This window comes from Lissotriton helveticus, chromosome 3_1, assembly GCF_964261635.1.
Source record: "Lissotriton helveticus chromosome 3_1, aLisHel1.1, whole genome shotgun sequence".
Lineage (NCBI taxonomy): Eukaryota > Metazoa > Chordata > Amphibia > Caudata > Salamandridae > Lissotriton > Lissotriton helveticus.
In genome coordinates, this window is record NC_136061.1 from 856765970 (window position 1) to 856787948 (window position 21979).

Here is a 21979-nt window from a genome sequence, read left to right on the forward strand (position 1 = left end):
ATTTTCATCATTTGAGATAAAAAACAATGGGGCATATTATCAAGGATGGGCGATACATTATCGCCGCTTTTATCGGCAGGAAACTGCCGATAAAACGGCGATAATGGGCTTGATAATATGCTATATAGAATTCCTATCGAAGCCCATGTTAGATGTCTTCACATCTAACATGGGCTTCGATAAGAATTCTATGGAGCATATTATCAAGCCCATTATCACCGTTTTATCTGCAGTTTCCTGCCGTTAAAAGCGGCGATAATGTATCGCCCCTCCTTGATAATATGCCCCAATGTTTTTTATGAAATCTGCAAATTATGTTTTTTCCTAGAAGCCTCTCTTGGCTCCACCAGCATGAATCTTTGAGCAAGTCATCTGCATTCACACTCATTATCTAGTCCACAGCCGTTGTTCACAACCATTGCTGTTGGCCTTTGTTTCCCTGGATGTTGCAAACAGTGAATGGAGAACAACGACTATCACGAGGAGGGAGTGGGACATGGAATTGCCATTAAAACACTAGAGCCCCAACCTCAAGGGGAATTGTGTTATTGTTTAAAAATATCATATTTTTCCTAAAGTGGAGAAGTGTGGCTCACTGGTTAGAGCAGGCAGACCCTGAAGCAGAGGTCAGACCCGGGACCAGGGTTCAATTCCCGACGCGGCAGGGTCTTGAGCTCAAATGTCCATGGACTCGATAAGTCTCGCTTCGGTGCCTGACCTAATCATGGGTTCACACTCTGCAACTCTGGGCATTAAGCTTGCTTAATCTCCACAACGGCCCCCCTGCGGCGGGATGCCTGGCTTTCACCTTGGGGATGCCCTGTAGGGTCTATCTCACAGGGAAAAGCCAGGACGGGTTCCCAAGGCAAGCGCGTAGATACCCCTTCGGGGGTCGATTCAGGCGCTATATAAGAAACATAATAATATGTGTATGTGGCAGTAGAAATAAAATACTTGTCTTTTTTCATAATGCCTACACAGCTCATCCTCTCCGAAACTAACTCAACCAGCACCGCTAAAGGAAACTTCACCAACTGCATGAGCAACGTTGCTGCTTGGATGAAAATAAATGCGTCTAACTCAATAGAGACAAAACCAAAGTCCTAATCTTTGGCACCAACCACTACCCAGGGATGCCTCTTGGTGGCCCCCTGAACTTGGCCCCCCACCCATCCTTACAGACCATGCCAAGAACCTCTGAATCGTCCTGGACACCAACTTCTACATAAGCAGATGGATCAATGCCCTCTCCTCATCATGCTTTCACATCCTTCAAATGCTATGCAAGATTTTCAATTGGATCCCACTAAATACCAGACAAAAAGTCACCCAGACTCTTATCACAAGTAGACTTGATTACAGAAATACCCTCCACATTGGAATCCCAGCTTATGTCCTATGCCAACTCCAAACCACCCAAAACGCCGCCACCAGACTGATCCTGAACATCCCACAAAATAACCAGATTTCTCCACACCTCAACAATCTCCACTGGCTCCCAGTACAGGAAAGATGTAAGTTCAAGCAACTCACCTGTGCCTGCAATGCTCTCCATAGCACCGGTCCAGCTTACCTCAACCACCGCCTCAACTTCTACCAACCCACCAGACACCTTTGATCTGAGTCACTGGCAGGAGCACACCTCCCTTGCATCAAGAAGACCAGAAGCGGAGGAGGCTCCTTCTCATACCTCACAGCCAAAACCTGGAACAACCCCCCAAAGTACCTCAGAACCTCTCCCTCTCTCATGGACTTCTGCGGAAACCCAATCCAAAAAAACTTTATTAAAGATTCTGTCCTTCAGGCAGTGGTGAACTCCATGTCAGGTATTACAATAAATATAGAGGCATCTGTACAAAAAAGTCTTTCACAGAAACCTTTGGTTATGAAAAGTATGAAAAAGACTAAAAACTCCTATACAATTTAGATAATAGAAAATCAGACATCTAATGGCTGGATCTTCTTACTGGAAGAATGCAAATTCACCACAAGGTATTCAAAACCCAATCCAAGTTACACATATTTTAGATACTGATGATGAATATGATATGGACCCTTTGAAACAGATTCATATGACAAATTGATATGGATGGCACAGATTCAGATGTTGATACCCAGCTTGGGCCTCAGCAGAAGAGGTGTACACATTCTTCTAAAGAGGTGGGGGTTCCTCTTGAAACAAGAATGTTTTAGATTTTACTGGGAAATCTATATTCGATCCCTCCTTAATACATCATCCAAATTTAACAGAATGGTTTCCTGCTGAACATGTAGCTCAATATGTTTCTACAAGATTGAGACAACCTCTAGGTAGGTTGAGATGGATAGACTATGGGGCTTATTTACGTTGAAGTGGCAGAGCGATGCGTTAGCCTCTTTGACTTAAAGCAGCACTCCGCCACTTATGAAACGCAGGGATGCACCTTATATACAAGGATACGGTGCAGCCCTGCTTTTCCCCCTCCAGGGGAGCCTGCATTGCAGGGGAAGATTGTTTATTGTCAGAAAGGTGTCCCTTCCTGAACATAAACCATCTGAAATCGTGTTTTGTAACTTCAATGTGTGCTGCTTAATGATTTTTTATGATTGTTTATGTGCAAGAAGGGACACCTTACTGCACATAAACAATGAATGGCGTTTTGCTCTTTCTATGTGGAAACAGCAAAAATGAGGCAAAATTAAAAATTTCTCCTTGTTGCGCCAGGGAAAAACCAGGTTTTACCTGGTCTTAATTTTGACGCTGCCCCTTATTTACAAATATGCATATGCAAATCAGTCTTGACCCTGCACCCAATGGGAACAGTCCAGCCCGATCTGCCAGGCTAGGTCCTCCCTGGACTGGAAACAAGCATCGTAGGACCGGTTTCGGGCTTTCAGCCCTCATCAACCAGGATAGCTTGACTCCGTTGGCATGGAGAGCACGGGACCCACGTCTGGGCATACCTGTCCCACTCGGGGTGACAAATGCAAAAAGAACAAATGATGGACAGAATGCAGAATAATGTCACACATTCACCCCAGTACAGAGATCTGGGCATAATCCGTCGTTTTTCTGCTCACCATGCCATTCCAGTTTGGACACAGCCATACGCTAATCAGTCTTGACCCTGCGCCCAATGGGAACAGTCCAGCCCGAATTGCCAGGCTAGGTCCTTTCTGGACTGGAAACAAGCATCCTAGGACCGGTTTCGGGCTTTCAGCCCTCATCAGCCAGGATAGCTTGACTCCAGTGGCATGGAGAGCACGGGACCCACGTCTGGGCAGGGTATGCCCAGACGTGGGTCCCTTGCTCACTTTGCCACTGGATTCAAGCTAGCCTGGCTGATGACGGCTGATTAGCCAGAAACCAGTCCAAGGATGCTTGTTTCCGGTCCAGGGAAGACATGGCTTGGCAGTTCGGGCTGGACTGTTCCCATGAGGCACAGGGTCAGACTGATTTGCATATTGCCATGTCTGAACTGGGGTGGCGGGGTGGCGGAGTGAGCTAAAGAATGATGATGGATTAAACCTAGATCAGTTGACTGCGGGTGATTGCTTGCAATGTTCAACACTCCATCCATCAACCCCTTTGGTTTTGCCCCATATTTATGCCACCCTTGTAAATATGGGGCATCCTCAAAATCAATGGGTGTTGCTTTGGCACGCCGACCACAACACTCTTTGCCCGCCCATTTCACGCTAAGTATAGCATGAATGGGTGCCTTATTTACAAGGCAGTGTTAAGCCCTGTTAAGTAGCTTAATGCTGCCTTGTAAATAAGGCAAAGCCCTTATCGCCACCGCAACGTCCTAAAAAGTGATGTTGTGGTGGCGATAGGGGCTTGTAAATATGCCCCAACATTCTGAATGTCCACAACCTGCCTTAACTAGCAATATTGCAGTAACTTTTAGGACAGATCCCAACATGTTTCTGTTTTTCACAAAGTTTCGTTAAGACCTGAAAAAGAGTGTAGATCAAACTGGACGAATTGTCAGGGCAGACTTTTGGATTTGGCTGGCCCACTGATTAGAATGATAGATTTAGCAAAGGAGGCTAGACTAGAAGGCACCCAAGTTGATCCCTCTATTTTATTCAAATGGGCACAATGAATCATCTGCTAACGTGGTAATGCTAATTCAGCTATGGCACAGGGAAGACAGAAAGTCTATTGTTGAAGATTGATCCAAAATTAGGAAGTTTGGCACATAAAGAGGAAAGCCATCAAGCTAACGGTGACTCATTCCTTAAGAAAAAGAGCAAATATGTATCCATGTTTTCTTCAATTGACAAAACTCGGTTTCCACTGAGAAAATCTTTTGGATCACATGTTTTTTGGCAGAGCCGACAAAGGCAGGAGCTGACAAAGGCAGGTGCCACTTCGTCTGCTGATTTTCCTCAAGTGGAAATAATTACTTCAGGGGATCCTATAATCAAAAACAAGACTACAGGCCTTAGTTCTATCCCCAAAGGTACAGGGGTTTTATACAACAAATATGTTTAAAAAGAGGAGCACAAACCGTTGGTAAGTCTGCAAATTTGTTATCATCTTCCTGTTGGAGGTTGCTTGGCTTTTTTCTTTCCCCCTTGGCGAAGTATAACTGCAGACCCTGATGTCCTGAAAACAGTTCAAGGGTACTGTATAGTTCTGTATGATCAGCCATTTTAAACTTTTTTCCTCATTCTCTACCAAGTCAAAGAACCAAGAACATTTAGGGCCAGATTTACCAGTATCTCACACAGCGCAGTGTAGCAGCCACAAATGCTGCGCTGCGTGAGAAGGGGAGACCAGGAGAGTGCCATATTTACACAAATATGGCACTCTCCTCCTCCTTCCCTAGCACCGGCGCTGAAATCAGGTGCCGTGCGCCATGAAGACACCTTTGCGCCACTGGGTAAGGGTGTCTCCGTGAGTCAAGCATAGGTTTTGTACTTTAAGGATACCCTTCCACTACAAAATATTAAGCTTAGACTAATTTTAAACATTTACCCACTTTGTATGTGTGCTGTACAGTGCAGCAAATATGCAAAGCCGGAAAATAAAAGGAGAAAAATAGCACTTCACCTTCATAATGCCTGATTCAAGTGTGCGCTATTTTCTGACGCTAATCCCTGTCTACTTTTTTGAGTAAATTATGTTTAGCTGCAGAAAGCTTGGGTTGTTGCATGGGAATGTCCATGCACCACCCATAGTATGCCCCCCTTGGCGCTAAGTAATGCAAAGCAGAGCAATGTGCTGCTTTATGTTACTTTCACATTATTTCCAACGCTAAACAAGTTTAGCCTGGAAAGTAAATTGGAAAAGAAGATTTTGCACTGAGTGGCATCCATTTTGTGACGCAAACCTGGTGTAAAATCTTAGTAAATCTGCTCCTTAGTCTCTAAGGAAGTAAACTCACTTCTGAACAAAAGAGATCACCTCTTTCAAACCCTCTGTTTTTTTAAGCACAATCTTATTAATTAAGAAGAAAAAGAAGACTTAAAGTTGTTCAACAATTTTATAACATACCATCACTTCAAAATGCAAATGATTTTTGATCTAAGTGGCACTTTAGTAATTGCAAGTAGATTATCAGATTGGACCTTTAGCATGCATAGCTTAATTTCCCATTCACAAATCATGCATAAAAAGTCCTCCATTATTAATGGAAAGTCATATTTTCTTGAGTCCAGTCTCTTTCTTTCAGCTTTTTGTCAGCACCAGTGGGCTTCGCAAAAGTTTTGAAACTTGTCGGAGCGCATTTAAGAACGCGGGGAATTATACAAATAGTCTACTAGGACGATTTACAAGTCTAGGGGCCCGATTCACAGAACTAATTTAAGACAAAATCCTAAACTTACGACAATTTACTCATTTTGGTATTCACAGAAGGCACTTACTCATTGATGAGTAAGGGCCTTCTGTGAATACCAAAATGAGTAAGTGCACTTACTCATTTTGGTATTCACATAAGGCACTTACTCATCAATGAGTAAGCGCCTTCTGTGAATAACAAAATGAGTAAGTGCCTTCTGTGAATACCAAAATGGTAGTAAGTGTACGATTTTGTCTTAAGTTAGTTCTGTGAATCGGACCCTAGGATTTCTGGTAAAACAAGAAAAATCTTTTTGAACTCCGGAAAATCACATGGAGATTTTAGGGTTTTTGATTGATTCAAACAAGACCATTCTACAGTTAAGTCTGGACAAGGCGACAATGATGAAAAAGGAAATATATCAAATATATCAAGTTCGAAGGATGTCTGCTTTGTCGCTCAGAATACTAGCTCACTTAATAGGTCTGACTGCATCCTCCACTCAGGCCATTTTTCCAGAACCACAGCATTATTAGGCTCTTGCAAGACTGAAATGTTGACATCTTCGATGAGGTTTTGATAAAAGATTGTGGCATAGAAGAATATGTAAACAGAAGAATACTCAACAATTCACCCTCTGACAAACCATCTTTGGAGATGTTCCTGTTAAGCCCTACTTAATCTTAAGCAATATGAAGTCTAGGGGTTTCCCAACCAATGTTTTTTTGTCTTGGCATCACAAACTTGCAGGATCCAAATCACAAAAGTTTGACCCACAAAGCTTTTTTTCCTTGGTTTAGACCGTAACAACAAGCTGCTGGTTAAACGGTGGTCCCAGCACAAACTGGAGCTTGCCCAAGCATTGGCATTCCATACTGTGGGCCTCATGTATACATTTTTGCCATAGAGCACCGCTGCAGGCCTTCCTGCTGCACTGCCCTACGGCAAGAGAAAAGGGCAGGAATGCGCCATATCTATCAGATTCTGCACATTTCTGTGCTGGTGCACAATGGGCTGCCATGCCCCCGTGCAGGCACCTTTGCACCACGGTACAAGGGTGCATGCTTTGCAGGGATTATTATTTTTGTGTCAGACGGAAAACCTTCCTGCACCAAAACAATCACAAGAGGCTTTTTCCTCTTTTTATGTGTGCTGCAAAATGCAGCACACATAGAAAAAGGAAAAACTAGGAGAAATAAAGACATTTCTCCTCATTGTGCCTCCCTTTCGCCTCCCCTGGAGGCGTAAGTTTATGGAGCTGCCTCAGAGTTACGATTTGTTGTAAATCTGGGGCAGTGCTAAAAAGCCATGGATGTTGCTGGGAACACCCCTTTAACGCAGAAAACTGCGTTAAAGGGGACGATATTCACAAGGCATCATTAAGCCAAAAAAGTGGCTTAGTGCTGCCTGATAAATATGGAGCAGGCTCCTGTGCCACCGGAGCGTCACAAAGAGTGATGCACCGGCGGCGCAAGAGGCTTATAAATAGGCCCCTGTATTGTTACATCCTCTGCTGGTTCCACTTGACATATTTTGGCAGGTCAAATCTACCATGCAGGAAAAAGGCCCAGTAAAAGGCAAAACTGTTCATTCAGTGCTTTCCAAATGGATTCAGCATTCTATGCCTCATTTCCAAGTGAAAGGTATGGACATGGAGGTATTTACTTCACAGGGTAAACATCTAATCTCTGTGTAACGGTATTAACAGTTTGAGGCCAGTGCTGGCTTTTGCGCTAGTGGTGCCCAGTGTGACAATCTTTTCGGTGCCCCAACTCAGTGACTTTCTCCACGGATTGCCTTGCTACTACCCTCCAATGGTGCTTCTTATCTTTCCATAGCCCTTCTCTCACATGTTTTATTTCTCTTATAAAGCTACTACATACATGATGATAGACCTGATTCAGGCAAAAGACTTCAGATTTTTGCAGCCAAAAATGGCCTCCAAACTGAAATTGCCTCTGCTTGAGCAGAAGTCAATGGGGAATACACATTCCCTTATTTTTTCCAAAATCTCCCATTTTCTTGTTCTAGCATGTCAGCATATATGCTACTCATACTAATGTACCAGAGTCAGAGCGCTTTACATCACACAAATATTATACAGAGACAATTAATCATATATCTGTAAATCAGTGCTTAGGAAATGCTACATAAGACAATGAGGACTACAACATGTAGGAGTCGTGTCATCCATAGTGGTAGGCATTATATTTTAAGAGTGCTTAGTTTGGAGAAGCAAAACAGACTGAAAATATAACGCAGTGGTTGAGGTTGTTTTACTAATAAGAATGTGTTCCAACTCAAATGAACCCTCTTTAGCCATCGTAGGATAATGTAAGACTGGGGAACAAGCATAGGTTTCTAACCTATGTCTTGCATTTTGCATGCAGCTCTTTGATGCTAGTTCATAGAACACTGTGCTATACTAGGATTGTGAGTTCTGAACTGGGTGTAACAAAAGTATCTCTGCGACAATAGTAGTAAACCGCAGAGTTATCTACATAAACAATTCTGTGATGCGCATGGCACACATGCTTTGCAGCAGACACATTTCCCCTCTGTATTTAAAAGAATATGGCGCATTCTTGCCTTTTCCCAGTGCTGGTGGCATTTTGGGTGCCTAGCGCTAAGGCAGGCACCCTTGTACTTTGGCACAAGGATGCCTGCGTTGTAAGGTGGACTGTTTTTGTGCAGGAAAGCACACCTTCCTGATCGAAAACAATCCCCTGAGGCATTTTCCTCTTTATAAGTGTGCTGCATGATGCAGCACTCTCAGAAAGAGGAAAACATGAGGAGAAATAAACATATTTCTCCTTGTTACACCTCACCTGGAGAGGTGTAGGTATTTGCTGCATTACACGGTCTACCATTTTCGGTAAATCTGGGAATGCATCAAAGTTCATAGATGTTGCGTGGGAACATCCATGCAACACCCATGGAATGTCTCCCTAGTGCAGAGTAAGGCAATGCAGCAATTTGCTCTGCATTGCTTTACTCGAGATTTATGAAGCCAGTCAGCGCCATGCAAGGTTGCCTCGATTGGCTTCATGAATGTAATTTTTGAGCTGCGTCACTCTTGGACTATGTTGCATGGTGCAAGAGCGACACAACGGGGCTCATGCAAATGCTCCTACGAGTATTCTAAGTTACAGGGGAATATTCTGAAGGACTTATTGGCGAGTAATCAGTACTTTAGCGCAGCAAAAGTGGCGAAATATTCATCGTCCCATTCTCAAGCTAGTGCAAACTGCCGAAATTGCCAGATTTCCAGCGATAGCTTCCGCAAAAAACATTGCCACGGATGAGAGCGACAATTAACGCTAATGGTATGCAGAGTAGGCGTTCCCGTGCGAAAACACACGAAAACGCCACTTTGCGATATTCTCAACGAACAGCAAAATCGGCGAAGCGATCCAAAAACAGGCGATAAGGCGAGTTAGCAGCAGGGAATGAACACCTTCCTTTTACTGGTGTTAAGCAGAATGACAACCTGCAGTATAAAAGGGAGCCCAGCCCAGAGCCACATCGGCAGACCAACACATGTCATGGAGCTACTGATCATGCAGCTCGGAGACCCAAGAGGCCCACAACACCCACCGCTACCCTCCCCAGGCCCCTCCTCCCCGGAACCCTCCCCCCGCAGATCAACCCCCCCCCCGAACTACCACTGTGGCAGCGCAGAATAAAACAGCGGTCCTTCTGAAAACGCACCAGCGTCACAGACTTAACGCCAGAGGAAGTCATTGTCCACTACAGGCCTAGAAGGACAACCATCCTTTGCATCTTGACACACATTGCCCACAGGCTGACGGTACCAACACAGCGGACAGCCAGCATCCCTCCGCAGGTAAAGCTGCTGGCTGTGCTGCACCTGTTGGCCTCTGGTGCCTTCCAACCAACAGCCGCCAGAGTCAGAGGAGTCTCACAACCAGCCCTTTCTTAAGTTCATCACAACTGACTTGGATGCCATCATCAGCTTGGTAACCCAGCACCTTCACTTCCCCCACACTGCGCAGCAATAGCTGGAAACCCAGCAAGACTTCTACGCCTTAGCTGGCTTCCTGCACGTGTTGGGGGCAATTGACTGCACACATGTCCTACTTGGTTTCAATGTTTAAATAGAGAAATTGCGAGAAAACAAACCTGCAAAAGAAGCGTTTTCAGAAAGCGAATATTTGCAAAAAAAAATACTTTTGGCGAGAGAAATCTCTCGCAGAAAAATAGTTTTGCACGAAAATCGTACCTCAAAAAGTTTTGGGAAATATTTTTGTTCACAGGTGGAGGCTGGGTCCAGAGGTTTTTAATTTCGCAAAACTTCTCAGGAAAAAATGAATGGTTCTTCAATCACTGCATGCAGCCCTGTCAAAGCCCGTGCTAAATTCGACCTGGGTTTGCAAATCTCTGCAAAGCCAACATTACAGGCGGCCGGTGATAAACAAGGCGCTACAAATCGTCTCTAAGCATGCGGGCTCAGTCTCTGGGAAAGGCACACGGCCGACTGACAGACACACCGGCATGGACGCATAGCCCGCATTCTCCCTACCAGATGGCTCCCAGGTCATTCTTCAAGCAGAGTCAATTTTGGGTTTTCGGTTACTGTTTCCTGACGAATTATTGAATGCAATGATTAATGCTTTCGCAAAAGCAGAAAGATAACAGGGAGAAACCTCATCCACACAACCGGCAATTATCGGGTCAGAAAAACAGATGCTCGGCCTCAGGAGTGGGCTTGGGAAGAGCTGTTGTGTCTTTATAACTACTATCCCAGTGTATTCTGGGGCCACGTTTCCGCTTGTGGAAAAAAGACATAAAACTGTAAATTCCAAAATGTCTTTGCTGGTAGCAGATCAGGTTTTGAGCGCAACTCGTAGCCTGAAAGTAAACATGTTCAAAACAGCTTTACGAGTGGGAAAGGTCAGGACTTTCCCTCCCAGATGGAAGATGGCGCCATTGGTAAAGAGCCACTCATTCCAGTAGGAGAGTGACGTGGCGCACATCAGCAGATTTGGCGCCACCAGGGCTCCACTGTGTGTACCATGGGACTTATTTACCGTACGCCTTTTTTCCCATGTTAAAAGTGACGCAAAAGTGGAGCAAGGGGCTTATAAAACTGCCCTCATATATTTTACCTCATTAATATTTAGGCACTCCATGCACAGGATTTGATTTACCCATGTACACTATACCATGAATTGTGCAGGTCATTACCTACGAATTCGCATAGGTTCCAGCCGAGATCCATTAAAGATATCATGTGAGACGCACCGGCGGCGCAACCTGCTGAGTGATATTTACAAGCACAAGTTAAGCCACCCTGCGTGACTTTACCTGTGCTTGTAAATATCGCCCCTTTTCACGTTTGCGTGTTAGGGGCGTGACATGGGTGTTGCTGTGGGTGTTCCCACGCAACACCCATGTCCACTGATGCATTTCCAGATTTACGAGCAATCGTAAATCTGGAAATGCGTCAGAATGCTACGCCCCCTGAGGGTGGTGTAGCGAGGTGCAACAAGGAGAAATGTTTTAGTTTCTCCTAGTTTTTTGCCTATTTCAATGTGTGCTGCATTCTACAGCATGCATTAGAAGAGGAAATCACCTTAATTGATTGTTTTTACTTTCTCCCCATAACGCAGGCATCCTTGCACCATAGTGCAAGGGTGCCGGCGCATGGCAGCAGTTTGTGCCTAGGGAGAAGCACATGGGGAAGCACAGAGATGCAACCTGTTGTTGTAAATGTGTTGCATCCCTGTGCTTCAAAACTTACGCAGCACGACACAGCAAAATGACTTGCAGCACTGCACTGCGTTAGTTTCTTATACATCTGCCCCCAGGTTTACTTTTTTGGTTGGGGATGAAAACATGGTGCTCGCTCCACTGAATGAGGTCGGGAGGGAGTTGATGTGTCATGTTGTTCATGACAAGACGCATGTTGTGCAAACAGTGCTTAATTTGTAAAATAATAAGGGCCAGGGCTCTGAACAGGAGGCCACTGCAGCTTGCACCACCCATCGCAGTTGTTATCGCTCCAAAACAACTAGTAACCGTTTCTCTCGTATGTGAATGCGACAGTTCAGATTTTTCCAGTTCCCCAAAGCTAAAGGAATGGCTGGGGAGGCAGGTATGAGCAATTTGAATGTATTTTGTATTCCTAAACAACTGTTGTGCTGGTCATCTCTAAATTAGATGGGCAGCGCCACCATGTGGTAGACTGTTCTAAATAAGGTGTTGACAATTAGGTGCCGAGCACTGGAAACCAATTACCAGTGCGCACTGGAAACTAATTAAGTACCGGCAGGGGCGGATTGGCACTGCGGGCACTCAGGCATGGGCCGAAGGGCCGGTGTCCCAGTGCACTTTGTGGGCTGGTTTTTTCCCCCTTTACCAGTCCACAGAGAGCACTGACAGGGAGAGGAAAGCAGCTTGCTGTCCGGCTGTTCAATAATGTTCAGCTGTGGCTTCTCCTTGACCCCTGCCCTGCCAAGCAATCATGCTGATGGTGGGCAGTGGAGGGGTGATTGTTTGCCAGAATCGGCCTCCCTGGGGGCCAGGTGTTGCTCAGGCCTATGAGCCATTTTCACATCGGTCCCCCTGGGGCCCACGTAGCCCAGAAACAGTGTTTGCATTAGTCCTCGCCCACAGCCCTTCTCTTTCAAGGCATAGTGGGCGAGGAAGAATGGGTCTCACTATGGGGGCCAGGTGATGTGGGAACTCGCACCATCTTCACCTTTGCCCCCCCATCCCATGGATGGCCCAGAAGCTGTGTTTTTGCTTTAGCCCCACTCCTGCCACGCCATTGGCCTGAGGCACTGAAGGGCAGGGGAGGGCTGAGTAATTTACAAATAGCTGGGGCATTGCTGTTTTTCAGGTGCTCCTGCCCTGGAGGGCTGGGGAATCATTTTTTTTTTTATTTCAAATTTTTTTTATTGAAAAAGGTATAATACAATACAGTACAGTACAGTAACTATTTGGGCATTTTCAGACAGTGAAAGGGTTACGCGTTGTATACAATGACATTTGGTTTGCTTGCTGTACTTCATCGCCGGCGGGTCTGTTGGACCCGGCGGTCTCACGGCGAGTGTGAAAGAGAGAAGGAAGAAGAAGAAGAAAGAAGGGGGGGGTTTCAGGTAGGATCTGCAGCGTGGCTTCCGGCCTGTTATGGGTTTACGGGGGTCTGTGTGTCTCAAGGTGAGAGTCTAGGGCGGTCCACATTTCCGCTCTGGCTATATGCATGGTTGAGTGTTTTACAGTGATGTTGTCTGCGCCTCTCAGGAAGATTACCCAATTGAACCACCTCTTGAACGTTGCCTTGCCTGTAGTTTTCCAATTTGCTAGGATTGTCTTGACTGCGGCAGTGAGAAGGAGGTCAATTAGGTCTCTGTCTCCCTTGCATGTTAACTCTGGGTCCATGAATGCGGTGGTTATCCCCCCTAGGCTCTGTTGTGCGTCCCCTCCCACAACCGTGTTGATGAAGTTGTGTACTTTGTTCCAGAAGTTCCTGACCTTGGGGCACTCATAAATGAGGTGGGCTAGATCTCCTCTCTCTTTGTGGCAGTTCCAGCACCTGTCAGATTCAGTGGCTCCTGTTGCCGCTAGCTTCGCTGGCGTCCAAAACAGTCTGTGTAATAGCCAGAACTTCGTCTGTGCTAGTTGTGCAGAGACTTTGTTCCTGGATGCTGATACCCAGAGTTTGGACTTGTCTACCTCGCATAGGGGTCTGTTGTGATATGTTTCCCAGAATGATAGTTTTGTTGTTCAGTGATGTTGTGCTTGGGCATAGTAGTTTGTATATATGGGCTGTTTGGTGGCCTATCTTATTCAGGTTCCGCGTGTATTCTATGATTGAGGGTATATCTTTGGAGAGGTTTGCTTTAGTTATCGCTACTTTGATTTTAAGGAATTCGTATAGTTCGACTTTGGGTAGTTTGTGTGTAGCTTCCAGCGTAGCGAATGAGAGCGGTGTCTTGTCTTTCTCTAGCTGGGCCGGTGTGGTGATTCCTCTGCTATACCACTCTTTGTTGGCTAGTGTTCTGCCTCTATATGTTATTCTCGAGTTGAACCATATGGATTCCCACCTTGACCCTTTAATGCTGTGTTCCATCTGTTTGTCTACCTGCAGCAGTTCTGTCTTCGTGTTTTTGAACACTGCGCTTTTTGCCTCGGGGTGCTTATTGGCCGTGAGGATGGCTACGGGGTTGGCGCCTCCTAGGATCTGTTTCTCTACTTCAAGCCATACTGGCTCATAGTCTGGGGAGGGGGTTAGCCACTGCATTCCCTGTTTCGCTAGGCACGCTGTTTGGAAAGTTTTGAAATTCGGGATTTTAGACCACCCAGTTCCTTCCGTAATCTTAGTTTCCGCAAGCTTATCCTGGCTTTCTTCCCGCTCCACAGGAAATTGTTGATTGCTTTGTCTAGTTTCTTATGGAAGTCCACAGTTAGGATTAGCGGCAGCATTCTTAGCAGATAGTTGAGCATGGGGGCTATCATCATCTTGATTGTTTCTACTCTCCCCCACCAGCTGATGAATTTGGGGCTCCAGGACTCTAGTTTAGTTTTGATTTTTTTAAGCATTACTTCTTCATTATGGTCAAGAGTGGATCTTAGATCTCTACCAAAAAGGAGGCCCAGGTATTTTAGGGGTTTCTTTTGCCAAGTTAGTCCTGATGTGCCCAGGATGGTGCTAGTTGTATGGCAGTTCAAGGGTTTGCATTCAGACTTATCTCTATTTAACTTGTAGCCTGACGCGTATTCCTCAATGGTCTGCATCAGGGCTGCTATGGAGGTGCTTGGGTTGTTGGTTGTAATTAGGATGTCGTCTGCATATGCTGCTAACTTAACTGTTTTGTCTCCGACCTTAACCCCTGTTATGCTCGGGTTTTGTCTGATCATCGCTAGGAGTGGCTCCACTGCTAGTAGGAAAAGCACGGGGGAGAGTGGACATCCCTGCCTCGTACCCCTCTCTAAGGTGAAAGTTTTGGATGATCCCCCATTGACTGCTACTTTGGCCCGGGGTTTGCTATACAGTGCCATTACCATGTTCCTATATTTTGTACCCAGTCCAAACTTCCCCATACATTGGTCTAGGAAGGGCCATGAGACCCTGTCGAAGGCTTTCTCCGCGTCTAGCGCAATCATGACCGCTTTCTCTTGGCTGTTGGCTGTTTGATGTATGAGGTGGCATAGAAGTCTAGTGTTGTCTTGGGATAGTCTACTCTTAAGGTACCCCACCTGTGAGTTGTGGATGAGAAGGGGGAGGTAGGAGTTTAGTCGTGTTGCCATTATTTTCGCATACATTTTACAGTCGACGTTGATGAGTGATATCGGGCGGTAGTTTTGTGGATGTTGTGGGTCTTTGCCTTCTTTGGGGATAACTATGATGTTTGCCCTGGCCATTGAGTTCGTCGTGCTGCCCTTCTATATGCAGTGTGAGAAAAGCTCTACCATGGTATGTTTCAGTTGGTGAAGAAATTGTTTATAGAAAGCGGCTGTGTACCCTTCTGGGCCAGGCGCTTTGTTCGGTGTTAGGGAGGTGACCGCCATCTCTATCTCTGCTACAGTTATGTCCCCCTCCAGGGATACCCTCTGTTGGTCCGTGAGTCTAGGGAGGTTGAGTTTCTCTAGTAGAACCGCTCCCCCGTCTGTTGCTAGGCCTTTGTCGGATGTGTAGAGTTCTTTGTAAAAGTCTTTGAACACCTCGAGTATTTGTTTGTTCGATGTATGTGTCTTGTTTGTCTTGTCTGTGATTGCTGCTATATAGTGTTGTCTCTGTTTCGCTTTTAGATAGGTTGCTAGCGCTTTCCCTGCTTTGTTGGCTGAGCACAAGTTAATGGCTTTATATTTGTTAATCCATGTGCCCGCTCTTTCACTCAAAATCTTATTTAGCTGGGGAACATTTTTTAATAGAAAGGAGCCTCGCTGTTTTCAGGTTCTCCTGCGCTGGAGGGCTGGGGAATAATTTTTTAATAGAAAGAGGCCTCGCTGTTTTCAGATGCTCCTGCGCTGGAGGGCTGGGGAACAATTTTTTATTAGAAAGGGGCCTCACTGTTTACAGATGCTCCTGCGCTGGAGGGCTGGGGAATAATTTTTTAAGAGAAATGGGCCTCGCTGTTTTTCAGGTGCTCCTGCGCCGGAGGGCTGAGGAATGCATTTTTAAGAGAAAGGGGCCTCGCTGTTTTCAGATGCTCCTGCGCTGGAGGGCTGGGGAATAATTTTTTAAGAGAAATGGGCCTCGCTGTTTTTCAGGTGCTCCTGCACTGGAGGGCTGGGAATAATTTGGTAATAGAAAGGGGCCTGGCTGTTTTGCAGGTGCTCTGCTTGTAGGACATTGTCATCTTGGCCCTGTGTCCTTATCAAGAACAATATCCTCCCACTTACATTCCTTGTGTGTTTCATGAAAGGGCACGCCCGTGAATGTGGGCCACGCCCCGCGAATGTGGGACACGCCCCGTGAATGTGTGCCACGCCCCACGAATGTGGGCAACTTTTTTCGTCAGTGCCCGGGCCAAATTATGATCCCAGTCCGACCCTGAGTACCGGTGCTGAGCACCGGAAAGCACTGGCTCAAATTAAGCACTGCATGCAAGCATAATTTCCAGAAACATCTCTGCATGAGGCTGCAGGGCATCTTAATACCTCCTTCACTCTCCTGCGTCTCTTTCTTTCCTCTCTCTTTCTCTTTGTAGGTTAAAGCAGACATTACGTGAAGTATATCAGGCGATGTGCTGCGTGTCCCCTCGATTGCACCTGCTTTTTTGGCATTAACATTTGGGGCAAAGCCAGATCACACTATTTTGATGTCATATCCTGCAGTGCCCCTTGGCACGAAGTGGAGCAAAAGTGCATTTGCCCTGTCAAAAGGTCACCTTTCCAGCTCAAAACGTCTTTTGCCCTGGATAGTAAATACCTTGCACTGCTTTATGTTGCTTTGCATCATGTCACCTTTCTTCTTTGCCTGCTGTTTTTCTTGACAGGGTAGTGTAGGCTGCTTTGGTAAGTGCTTCTGGATAGAACAGGCACTTTATCCTAACTCAACATCTGTGAGCAACGTAGCCAATCCTGCTGCATCTGATATCAATAACCAGGGTAAACAAGTCAAAAGTGTATTATATCTTAATAATTTTGAATGGTGTGTACGGAGGACAATTAATTATGTAAACGCACTAGTTTGAACTGATTTGAGCTGGTAGCTAAGATTTGCTTATACGGCATTCACAAGCTCCTCATCCCAGTATCTCTAATTGAGGTGTCCCTCTCTTCACAGACACAGCCTGACCTAACAAACCAGAAACTGTTCTCCTTCTACTCTCTTTTGGCCCCTCCCATTTAGACTCTTCTCACGAGGGCCATAATGGGAACAGAGACCCCAAGATGATCTTATTTTTTGTGTGTTCTTCCATAGAAGCCGCTATGTGGACCCTGCTGGGCCAGAGTAACTTGACAAACATTTCTTTTATCTCTTCATTTTTTTAACTTTCTATCCCATATGATTTTGAGGGACCTTGTCAGCAGACTTTTTGAGCAGTGCTTAATTTGTAAAAAACATAAGTGCCAAGGCCCTTGTGAGGAGACCACCACAGCTTGCACCACTGTTTGCCACTGCCAGCGCTGCCCATGACAGTACCTACCAACTAACAATCGTCACTCTCCAACAAGTGTGACATTTCAGACTATTCAAGGCCCAATGGCTTGGGTGGCAGGTATTAGCTGTTGTTAATGTACATTGACTTAATAAACTACTATTGTTCTGCCCAGCTTTTAATTGCACAAACAGCGCCACCATGTGGCAGCTGTCATAAGTGCCCCTTATCCTTAGTTTGCAGATGCCAGTGAGTAATTCATGGTTGATTTCCCCCCTCATTCCTTTTTAGGTCGAGCCTAGAGCAGCGCATGCGCTGCTTGCTCGACTTTTAGTAAAGGGGTCAAAAAAAGGGCTACCAGAGGCTTTTGCTGGCCTCAAGCTTGCATGCACGTGCGCATGCACGCGCGCAGCCGCCATCTGTCTCCTCCGTCAAGAGTCATTAAGTTGCTTGTTTTTATTTCCCGTGCTTTTCCCTCTGCCTCCGTCCCGGGCTTGTTTTAATTTGCAGCGCGAGCACGAACTGGTCTGCGTTAGTTGCTAGACATAACACCAGCTTTTTCATGCTTTGACGTTCGTTCGGCATTTAATTTGGTTTAAGCATTGTTTAAATCGGTATACAATTGTTATGCACTATGCTTCTGAGAACCTTTTTTTTTCTTTTTTAAATCGGTTTCATGTTTTTATTTTGTTTCGTATCCGCATTTGGCATTTTGTGCTTTGTTTAGGATCGGCATGTATCTGCCTTAACACCAGCGCACATATTTTCAGTCGCTTTGCTCCAGTTTTCGAACAGCATTTAACTTGGTTGAAGCAACTTTAAATTTGTTTACAATTGTTATAAAACGTTGCAAAGCTCAGCAAGCTGTGACTGATCACCAATTTTCTTTTAATGAATGTTTGTATAATCTATTAATGTGGTTTTCCCTAACCCGAGCAACTACTCAACATTGCCAGACTGTAATGGTGACTGCTTTGTAACTCGGGTATAGACCATATAATAGTTCTACCTCTATCTCTATTGCTGCCAACTATTTGAGCACACGCCAGATTGCGTTTTTTTTTGGGGCATTACATAAGTAATACACGGCGGGCGCGAGACAAGACAGCTATGTACATTCATTTTGGCAGAGTTTTTTACAGCACTTGAAGGTACTTGTAGTTGCTTAGGCTAGACATGCGTAAACCTAACTTGTTTACCTATTTTAACTGTTTTGATTCACACAGTTCAGGAGCATTCAGTTTATGCGTGCAGGCAAACAAGTTTTATCTGGAAATTTACGTTTTTAAATAAATGTTACCAACAAAATGAAAAAGGGCCACTTGACTGCCAGGAAACTGAACTTGCTGTGCTATTGACACTGTTGCAGCCCTTACAGTATATCTAATGCAGTAACGTGGAAATTCTTACCTTTTGGACATAATTGTAGGGGGATATTACGAACAGAGCAGCTGAATTTTAACCTGGGAACCCATCTTTAAATCGTGACAGGAGGCTCCATATGTTGTGCTTTTGGGCAAATTACTTAATCTCCCCCTTCGTAAAAATAAATGTTTTTGTGTGTAATGTAACTGGTGCTCCTGAAAAGTGTGCTGATTCCTTTGGCTTCAGTTTGCGTTATAAAAAGACTCCCCCAAAAAGCAAAGTCTAAAGGATTTTTGTTTTAGGGAGAAAAATTATTACGTATATTAAAACAAAAAGTTATTGGATTACATTTGTGGAGACACAGGTTTCAGTTAACCTTTGCACATCAGTAAGATTTATTTTGTCTCTTTATCTCACTTCAATGTCAGTTGTTTACACTTCTTTTACATGTTTTCTCTGAGCTACAGGATGGAGACAGTCCTGCTGTAATGAGGCACAACAATTAAAAGCTGTATCTAGTTTTTTTTATATAGGCCTCTAATTGGGATATTTTCAACTTTTATTTTTCCGGTATGCTACTTTTTTTTCTCTCAGTCTCTACTCTTCGACCTTCTCTCTTTCTGTATCTCATATTTACCCACACACCCATCCTCTATTTCAATAGCTCTATTTTAATATCTCCTACATTGACTTTCCATATAACAAACCCTAACTAGTCTCCCTCTTTTACTTTCACGAATTCTCGCACTTGCTTACATTATCTCACTTTCAACAACAAAAACACACACAACTTCTTTATTTGTCTCTCATTTCAAGATGTTGAAAAAATTGTCAGCAGCCACACTGCTCTACAACATAGCTTTAACATATTGACTAAGCCAATAGCTCAAGCTAAACACTTATAAGATCACAAAGGCGAGACCGATTGGCTATGCCAATGCTTGTTTTTCCTTCTCCATGAGGTACATGGGGGCAGGAAAAACTTGGGGCCAAATTTATCAAGGGCTTGTGTTGCCCTTGCGTCACACAAGGTAATGCAAGGGGAAAACATTGTTTACAACGCAGGTATTACATCGCGATGCTATTACATCTCGGTTTTCACAACGTAAGTCGTTACAACGACTTGCGCTAGATGGCGCTCTAGGACAAGGAATAGTTTAATTTACTATCCAACACCTTCCCTACTGTACGTAGAATGGAGTTGGAATAGTAAATTATACTACTCCTAAATCCAGCGCCCTCCAACGCAAGTCGTTGTAACGACTTGCGTTGTAAAAACGCGATGTAATGTACCGCAATGTAAATGTACGCGTTGTAACGTCATACATCCATGCAAGGGCACCTTGCGTGGCTCTGTGTGGCCTAGCAAATATGAAGTAACGCAAAGCAACGCAAGTCACTGCCTTGCATTTCTCTGCCCTTGGAAGGTGATCCATGGGTGGAGCATAGTTGTTCTCATGCATCCACCCATGGTTTTTGACGCATTCTCAGGTTTACTATCAGTAGTAAACCTAGGAATGCGTCAAAATGGTACACTTTCCCCAGGGCGTCATAACAGGTAGAAATATGTTTATTTTTACGTCACAAAAGCAATCCTACCAGTAACGCAGGCACCCTTGCATCATGGTGCAAGGTGCCTGCATTGTTGCTTGGCAGCTACAAGTGTGCCAGTGCAGAAGGGGAGCAGAAATGAGCCATTTTAAGTAACAATGGTATATTCACGTCCTCTCCATTTGATTCGTCAGTTTCTTGTAAATGAGGGCCCAAGGATTTAAACAGTTTGTGGTAAAGCTGATAGGATAGGATAGGATAGGATGTTGATTTATAAAGCGCGAATTGTTGCCCGGGGGCGTCCAAGCGCTGAAAATACCAGGACCGACCAGATAAACAACAGAGGGAGGAGGAATTAGACTGGATGGAATAGGAAAGTTTTCAATTGTTTGCGGAAAGTCGTGAGATTAGAGTTGGATCTTAGGTGCAATGGGAGGGAGTTCCAGGCCCTCGCCGCGTTGTAGGCGAAAGACCTACCTCCAGATCTGGATCTCCTTACTCTCGGAGTGACTGCCAAGAAGGATTGGTTGGATCTTAGATTCTTATTGGGCCTATAATGATGGATTAGGTCCTGTGTGATCATGAGGCCAGAATTCCAGAAGGACTGGTGGGCTATGCACATGGCTTTGAAAAAAACCCTTTGGCGTACTGGTAGCCAGTGAAGAGAGACCAGCCCAGACCTAACTGACTGTCTGCGAGGGATGTCAAGTAGCAGACGTGCGGCGCAGTTCTGCACAATCTGTAGCCTCCTCAAGGTGGATTCCGGGGCGCCAAGATAAAGGACGTTATTAAAATCAAGACGAGATTGAATCAGGCCTTGTACCGCTGCTTGCTTGGCTTCCATGGGAAGGAGGGGGAGAATTTTCCTAAGCATCTTCATGATGCCGAAGCAGGTAGCCGAAAGTTTGGTGGCTTGTACGTCAAAGGAGAGAGATTTGTCCATCCATATTCCCAGGCTTTTTATGCTATTTTTGGGGGTAGGTAGGGGGCCCAAACTGAGTGGCCAAAGGGTGGGCGGGAGGCTGGGGACCGAGTTGCCGAGGACCATGAGCTCGGTTTTATCTCCGTTTAATTTTAAGGATGATTGGGACATCCAGGATTTTACCTCCTCTAGGCACTCTCTGAGTCCGCTCTGCACAGGAAGATTGGATTCCTGTGTCAGGGAGACCACCAGCTGCGTGTCGTCCGCGTAGGAAATGATCTTGATCCCAAACGGACGAACGACATCAGCTAGTGGTCTCATGTACAGGTTAAAAAGTGCCGGGCTCAGAGAGGATCCTTGGGGGACGCCGCAGTTCAGAGAGATGCTGGTGGAGACTGAGTCACCATCAAACACCTGGAAAGATCTGTCTTCCAGGAAAGACCGGAACCAGGTCCACGCTTTACCCTTAATCCCGACCTGGGCCAAACGGTCCAGCAGGGTGACATGGCTGACCGTATCGAAGGCCGCACTAAGGTCAAGGAGAATCACTGCCACTGATCCTCCCTGATCTAAGATTTAGTGTGACCATGTATTATAAAGACTAAAATACTCCCAGCCTCTGAGTTCTATGACCTTATATTTGGTCACAGAACTCCTCAGAGACTTGCAATATCTTTAGAATGTACGTCAGGGGTTCCTTTATCCATTCCATTATAGTCAAGTTGCAACATATCTAGTGACCTGTAATAAGAAAATGAAGTAGTTGCTCCATTGCAATACTTATTACCATTTAGTTG